This window comes from Acomys minous (genome assembly GCF_964271855.1).
Source record: "Acomys minous genome assembly, chromosome: 1".
NCBI lineage: Eukaryota > Metazoa > Chordata > Mammalia > Rodentia > Muridae > Acomys > Acomys minous.
In genome coordinates this window covers 1,877,274-1,885,477 of record NC_140483.1, presented here as the reverse complement: position 1 = coordinate 1,885,477, position 8,204 = coordinate 1,877,274, and the positions used below count along the sequence as shown (strand labels likewise).

The 8,204-nt window shown below is 47.9% G+C and overlaps 1 long non-coding RNA gene across 1 annotated transcript; it reads left to right on the top strand.

Moving 5' to 3' along the window:
- The first annotated feature begins 489 nt into the window (after positions 1 to 489).
- On the top strand, positions 490 to 7,604 carry LOC311609331. Its single transcript, XR_014783357.1, has 3 exons — positions 490 to 571; positions 2,834 to 2,928; positions 7,549 to 7,604. It is a non-coding gene; the product is annotated as an uncharacterized lncRNA (long non-coding RNA).
- The last annotated feature ends 600 nt before the right edge of the window (positions 7,605 to 8,204 follow it).

Here is an 8,204-nt window from a genome sequence, read left to right as displayed (position 1 = left end):
GAGGCAGCGGGGATGGAAGACAGCACTGCCCTCTGGTATGTAGCTAGGCTGTGTGCAACCGGAAGTGGGGGTAACACCTGGAGCACTCAGCTTGTCTGGAGAGTGTACTCATCTCTATGCAGCTGTAGAACACAAGACAGGTCCTTCGTGAACATCCCAGGCTCTGCCCTCTGACCTCTGTCTGCTTTGCTGGCAGTGCCGTGGCAGCCCCTCTGTTCCTCCACTTGCCAGCAACAGATTTTGAGGCATTTTCATAGACCCTTACATTCATGCTGACTTCCACCTTGAAACCCGCATTGTCCTAAAGGCACCTCTGGCGCCACCCCGTTCCTGGAAGCCAGCATATCATGTCCATCTAGGACGCTGGATTACAGGAGTGTCTTCTCACATCTACTCAGCCTGCTCTCACTGCAGCCGTTACTAGGGCAGCTGGCTTCACACAGGTGTGAACCGCCATCTCCTTGCTTTCTGCCTTTGTGAGGATGCCGTGGAACTGGGCGTCACCACACACCTGAGAAGCAGGCAGAACTTCTACCTGTGGAGTTGTGAACATCGAGCAAGGGGCCTTGAGGTAAGTGGTCTGGATGTCCTTCCCTGAGTAGATGTTTCTGAAGCACATTTTATACCAGCTCTCCAGAAGAGGCCAAAGAGACTGGAGTTCAACTGTCTCTAGCAGTGGTTCTCAACCTTCCTACTACTGTGTGACCCTTTAATACAGCCTTCACACTATAGTGACCCCCAACTATAAAATTATGTCATTGCTCTTTCACAACTTTAATTTTGCTACTGTTATGAGTCATAATGTAAATATCCATTATGCAGGGTATATGATATATGACCCCCCAAGGGTCATGACCCACGGGTTGAGGACCACTGGTGAAGGCATGGTCAGTCTGACAGTACCCCCTGTACACGCTTTTCCCTCTCCGGTTTTAACCCTTTACCCTCATTACTTGATTCTCATTTCATGAAATTGTTTTCTAGAGAAAATGACTTGCATGCCACTCTGATTCAGTGGTTGCCGAGGCACATTCTTATATCAGCAGGTGAAGCTGAGGAAATTCCAAGTCAGAATCAAATATTTTAATAAGAAAAAGCCTGACCTCAGACAGGAGTTAGAAGTCAGGCCTTTGAGAAAGCCCGAGGCATCTTTGGACATTTCTCCTGGCTCGTGGAAAACCTAGGGCTCTGTAGCATAACCACAACGGTGGGCCAGGCTCTGGCCAACTCTCTGTGTGAATAAAGAAGTCAGAGAAACAGAAGAGCAGCATTGGCATCATGCTAGTGTTCTGACCAGCTCTTGTGGGCATCCTGAGAGAACTATGCTGAATACTCAGATGAAGTAATTGTAATACTTCATGGCTATTTGGTTCTTTTTTTAAGGAGTAAGGAAGAAACAGGCAAAGTACTAGGGGCACAGTCCTCACATAGCTTTCATCTAAAATGTGTAGCTTGGCTGGGGATATAGCTGAGTATTAGAACACTTGCATATGGCTACCAAGATGAGACTTGATAGGCCATGACCATATAGTGGGGGAGGAGGTCCCCCTCGGTCATAGACCTTTGGGAGGGGAAGAGGGTGAAAGCAGGAGGGAGGGAGGAATGGGAGGATACAAGTGATGGGATAACAATTGAGTTGTAATTTGAATAAATTAAGTAATTTATATAAAAAACCACTTGCTTAGCAATGCACAAAACATTGGAAAAAGGATGATAGTGTCTGGGGAAAGAAAAGACTTTAAGGATTCTAGGAAGGCCAGGTCATATAAGGCTGGTATACAAACAGCGTGGCCCCATTCCAAGGACCATATAGCCAGAGCCTTGACATCCTAGAACTGTGCTTGTCTTATCTGACATTTGGGTGTAGTAAAAAATTTGGTTTTGGTGTTATAGAAATCAAATAACAAAATGCATATAAACCCAAGTTAACAGACATGCACTGAGAACAATCTACATACCAGGACTGAACACTTAGAGGCAGGCCTTCTGTGCCCTAGCCACGGAAGAATTCCAGGGTGATGAAAACAGACAAGTTTATATGTGTCTATGTAGAGGGCAAGTCACAAATGCTAAAATCTAAGGGATTCGGAGAGGAAAATTTCAGTAATCCTGGTTGGGAAATGGTGAGCTAACGTTTAAGTTGGAGGATTAGCAGTGTTCTCCAGGCACCTGAAGGAGCCAGAGGAGCAGGGGAGATGTCGCAAGAGAATGTGAGAGCAAAGGATGTGGTGAAAAGGCGAGAGAGACACGATTAAGGAAATAGGAGGCTTGTTTGGGACTGGTTAAATTCCGAGTTCCATGAGGCCAGTGTGTTATTATCCTGTACGTCGCTGCAATTAGAAATCAGAGATGTGAGGGAGGGAATGGAGCCAGGCAGGACTCGGGCTAATTTGCATGCCTGCAGTTGCTAGGAGAGCAGAAGTGGTACTCAGGAGGCAGGTGTGTTGAGGGTAGACATAATTGGCTCAAGGACAGAAACCTGTGGAATAGCAATGGGTAATAGTCAGGGGAAGGAAGATGAACCTGCATGCAAATCTAAACTTTGAGAATTGAGAAATCAAGATACAGAAGCGTAATACATTACAAATTGGCTGTGGATAGGTAACCAGGCATCTATTTAAAAGCAGGCCTATGAGAATGTTTGATGAGGTCCACGTGAGTGAGAAAAATGTGAAAAGATGTGTAGGTATTTACGATAACTTTAGGGAAATTTAGGTCTATGATTCACATTATTTCTCACTTGAGTTCAAAAGGGACTAGCTGCAGGGTTTGGAATGCAAACTCCCTACTTAGAAGAGAGAGCTATCAACTGGCATCTAACTCTTGTCTACAGAATCGCCGATGAGAGGCTGGGGCAGCTGGCTGCTACTGGAGGTTACTGCATTTCCTTCAGGCGTGCCCAAGTCCCCGCAGGACATAAAGGTCAAGGTGAGGACACAGCATCGTCTAAAAAGTTATCTTGACCCAGGAATCTGTGCTTACCAGTTTCCTCCCCCTGCAACAAACCCGAGGAGGAAAGGGCAGTTTGTCTCTGCGCTCTGGAGCTTTCAGTCCATGGTCAGTTGGCCCCAGTGCTTTGGGCCTGTGGGGCTAATCATGGCCAGAGCAAAGCTTCTCAGAAGAGAAACAGGGGCCTTGGAATGTCATAGTCCCCTTTGACTGCACACCACGAATGACCTAAGAACTTCCCACAATGAAGTCCCACCTCCTCACCTCCAGTGCTACCACATAGGGGACTGAGTCTTTAATGAATAGACCTTAGGGGAGCACTTCAGATCAAAGCTATAGCTAGAGGATGCCCTGTGGAGGCTTCCTGTCCTGAGCCTGCAAGTTTACTCATGAAGAAAAAAAAATCAGCTTTAAGTTTCACCCAGGGCTTGATATAGCAGAACCACTTTAAAACAGGAACAGGCAAGAGACAACTTTTGCCTTCTTTTCTTTTCTGCCTCCCGTAACTCAAGCTTGGCAGGTTTCAAAATGGCAGGGAGGAACAGTATGAAGAAGAGCAGCAGTCAGCTTCACTTCTGTCCCTGCTGGCACTTGCTTTTCTTCAAGCTCTGTTGGAGTGCATAGACAGGAGTCGGGGTGGGGTGGGGGTGGGGTCTGTGCTCTTAAATAGTTATCACTCCTCTTCAGAGTAAAATGACAGTTAATGTTTAGGAATTTCTAACTTCCAAATCATCTTCTATGGCTCATAGAATTCATCATTTCTAACTAGTTCCCAAGAGTAACTGTCCAGATTCTTACCAAGGAGTGTGCAAAAGCCATTTTCCAATGTCAGAACATAAATAGACAAAAAGATACCAACGATAGATTTTCAAAATTCCAAGGTTTGACCTGGGAAGAGTCAAAAGCATTTTCTTAAAGGATAAACTAAGAATCTGAGTAGGGTGATGAGGAGCATGATGAGGAGGGTGATGAGGAAGGTCCTGAAGAGGGTGATGAGGAAGGTGATGAGTGGGGTGATGAGGAGGGTGATGAGGAGGGCGATGAGGAGGGCGATGAGGGTGATGAGGAGGGTGATGAGGAGGGTGATGAGGAGGGTGATGAGGAGGGTGATGAGGAGGGTGATGAGGAGGGTGATGAGGAAGGTGATGAGGAGGGTGATGAGTAGGGTGATGAGTAGGGTGATGAGGAAGGTGATGAGGAGGGTGATGAGGAGGGTCCTGAGGAGGGTGATGAGGAGGGTGATGAGGAGGGTGATGAGGAGGGTGATGAGGAGGGTGATGAGGAGGGTGATGAGGAGGGTGATGAGGAGGGTGATGAGGAGGGTGATGAGGAGGGTGATGAGGAGGGTGATGAGGAGGGTGATGAGGAGGGTGATGAGGAGGGTCCTGAGGAGGGTGATGAGGAGGGCGATGAGGAGGGTGATGAGGAGGGTGATGAGGAGGGTGATGAGGAGGGTGATGAGGAGGGTGATGAGGAGGGTGATGAGGAGGGTCCTGAGGAGGGTGATGAGGAGGGTGATGAGGAGGGTGATGAGGAGGGTGATGAGTAGGGTGATGAGTAGGGTGATGAGGAGGGTGATGAGTAGGGTCCTGAGGAGGGTGATGAGGAGGGTGATGAGGAGGGTGATGAGGAGGGTCCTGAGGAGGGTGATGAGGAGGGTGATGAGGAGGGTGATGAGGAGGGTGATGAGGAGGGTGATGAGGAGGGTGATGAGGAGGGTGATGAGGAGGGTCTTGAGGAGGGTGATGAGGAGGGTGATGAGGAGCATGATGAGGAGGGTGATGAGGAAGGTCCTGAAGAGGGTGATGAGGAAGGTGATGAGTGGGGTGATGAGGAGGGTGATGAGGAGGGCGATGAGGAGGGCGATGAGGGTGATGAGGAGGGTGATGAGGAGGGTGATGAGGAGGGTGATGAGGAAGGTGATGAGGAGGGTGATGAGGAGGGTGATGAGGAGGGTGATGAGGAGGGTGATGAGGAGGGTGATGAGGAGGGTGATGAGGAGGGTGATGAGGAGGGTCCTGAGGAGGGTGATGAGGAGGGTGATGAGGAGGGTGATGAGGAGGGTGATGAGTAGGGTGATGAGTAGGGTGATGAGGAAGGTGATGAGGAGGGTGATGAGTAGGGTCCTGATGAGGGTGATGAGGAGGGTGATGAGGAGGGTGATGAGGAGGGTCCTGAGGAGGGTGATGAGGAGGGTGATGAGGAGGGTGATGAGGAGGGTGATGAGGAGGGTGATGAGGAGGGTGATGAGGAGGGTCTTGAGGAGGGTGATGAGGAGGGTGATGAGGAGGGTGATGAGGAGGGTGATGAGGAGGGTGATGAGGAGGGTGATGAGGAGGGTGATGAGGAGGGTGATGAGGGTGATGAGGAGGGTGATGAGGAGGGTGATGAGGAGGGTGATGAGGAGGGCGATGAGGAGGGTGATGAGGGTGATGAGGAGGGTGATGAGGAGGGTGATGAGGAGGGCGATGAGGAGGGTGATGAGGGTGATGAGGAGGGTGATGAGGAGGGTGATGAGGAGGGCGATGAGGAGGGTGATGAGGGTGATGAGGAGGGTGATGAGGAGGGTGATGAGGAGGGTGATGAGGAGGGTGATGAGGAGGGTGATGAGGAGGGTGATGAGGAGGGTCTTGAGGAGGGTGATGAGGAGGGTGATGAGGGTGATGAGGAGGGTGATGAGGAGGGTGATGAGGAGGGTGATGAGGAGGGTGATGAGGAGGGTCTTGAGGAGGGTGATGAGGAGGGTGATGAGGAGGGTGATGAGGAGGGTGATGAGGAGGGTGATGAGGAGGGTCTTGAGGAGGGTGATGAGGGTGATGAGGAGGGTGATGAGGGTGATGAGGAGGGTGATGAGGGTGATGAGGAGGGTGATGAGGAGGGTGATGAGGAGGGTGATGAGGGTGATGAGGAGGGTGATGAGGAGGGTGATGAGGAGGGTGATGAGGAGGGTGATGAGGAGGGTGATGAGGAGGGTGATGAGGAGGGTGATGAGGAGGGTGATGAGGGTGATGAGGAGGGTGATGAGGAGGGTGATGAGGAGGGCGATGAGGAGGGTGATGAGGGTGATGAGGAGGGTGATGAGGAGGGTGATGAGGAGGGCGATGAGGAGGGTGATGAGGGTGATGAGGAGGGTGATGAGGAGGGTGATGAGGAGGGTGATGAGGAGGGTGATGAGGAGGGTGATGAGGAGGGTGATGAGGAGGGTGATGAGGAGGGTGATGAGGAGGGTGATGAGGGTGATGAGGAGGGTGATGAGGAGGGTGATGAGGAGGGTGATGAGGAGGGTGATGAGGAGGGTCTTGAGGAGGGTGATGAGGAGGGTGATGAGGAGGGTGATGAGGAGGGTGATGAGGAGGGTCTTGAGGAGGGTGATGAGGGTGATGAGGAGGGTGATGAGGGTGATGAGGAGGGTGATGAGGGTGATGAGGAGGGTCATATTCAACCAGAGCTGTAGAAGGGAAGCAGAGGAAGAGATTAAAAACAGAACTGGAACAAGAGACAGTAAAACCAGAAAGGATTACCTATGAAGTCATAGTATTCCCCTACCCCAAATCCATCAGAGACTAGAGGCTTTGACATATACTAAAATATGGGAAGAAATGATCCCTTTCTGCAAGTGCTGAAGGTGTGATGGGAAAAACCCTTTTTGTTTGTTTGATCCTTAATGAACTTAATGAACTTAAACAGCCTCGTCTGGACTGGTATGATGGGTCAGAGTCTCGAGAATCTCACTTCCGAGTGTCCACACACGCAGCACTATCCCCAGTCTTTCCTAAATGCATTGGGACAGTTCTCTAAAGTCTTCAGAGGAATTGCTGCTTTAGTGTGAGGGAACTCTCTGAAGAGGAAAGCAGGATCCATGGAGCACAGGACAAAGAGATGATCACTGCACTGGGCAAGCACAGTATAGTGGAAAGATACAGGTCTGCAGATTGATTAGCTCTCCCCAGGGTAGGAGGATCCCAGATCAGAGACAGCCCAGGAGCCAAGAAAACTCTCAAGTGACTACAAGAGTTGTCAAGTTAGAGTTGACAAGTTAGAATCAGGGAAATCTACAGATTGTCACAACCCCAGGCCCGGATTCTTGCTCAAGGAAAAGACCTCATTTCATCCTCAGAATAATTTACATTTTTGGGAAGTTCGGTGAGATTAAAGTTGCCCCAAATACCTGATTCAGCTAACATGCATTCTAGAGTCAATCTGTTTGAAATCTTATCAGTCCGGCATAAGAAGATGTATTTTCTGGGGACAAATATAATTTACTTTAGTCTTTGCTGTCTTTTTACACATGACATTTTTAATACAATATGAACTTATAAAAATAGGAAGAAGCTTGAGAATGTGAACTATAAAAAATAACTATGGAAGACCCATAAATGACATGGATATAGGCATTAGAAAATGAGGATTTTGAATGAGCCATCATAAAAATAAATGATTCAGCAGATAAATTAAAGTATAAAGAAGAACCATGTGGAAATATTAGAAATGAGAAATACAGTATCAGAAATAGATAATCTATTCAGTGATGAGATTGCTAATAAAACATTAGTGGTTGATAATTGTTCAAAATTAACAAAATGCAAAATGGATCAACAGGTAAATTCACTTGCCTGGTAAATGTGATGACCCGAGTTTGATTCCCTCGATCCCTGGAGCCCTCCCACATGAAGACGGAAGGTAAGAACCAGAAAAGTTGTCTTTTATTCTCTACACTCAAGTTGTGACACACAACACCCACATGACACATCATGTTGCACACACACACACACACACACTAAACAGTAATACTTTAAAAAATATTAACAGCAGTTAAATAAAAGTGATATGTTACCTCACTCAGGATGATCTTTTCTAGTTCCCTGCATTTGCCTGCAAATTTCATGATTTCCTTGATTTCAATAGCTAAGTAGTATTCCATTGTGTAAGTGTACCAGTTTCTTTTTTTAAAAATCTATTAAAATATCTTTTTGATTAATTCATTCATATTATGTCTCAATTGTTATCCCATCCCTTGTATCCTCCCATTCCTCCCTCCCTCCCACTTACCTCTTACTCCCCTCTCCTATGACTGTGATTGAGGGGGACCCCCTCCCCCTGTTAATGCTCATAATACCACAGTTTCTTTATCCATTCTTTGGTTGAAGGACATCTAGGTTGTTTCTAGTTTCTGGCTATTATGAATAAAGCTGCTATGAACACAGTTGAGCAAATTTCCTTGTTGTGTGGTGGAGCATCTTTTGGGCATATGCCCA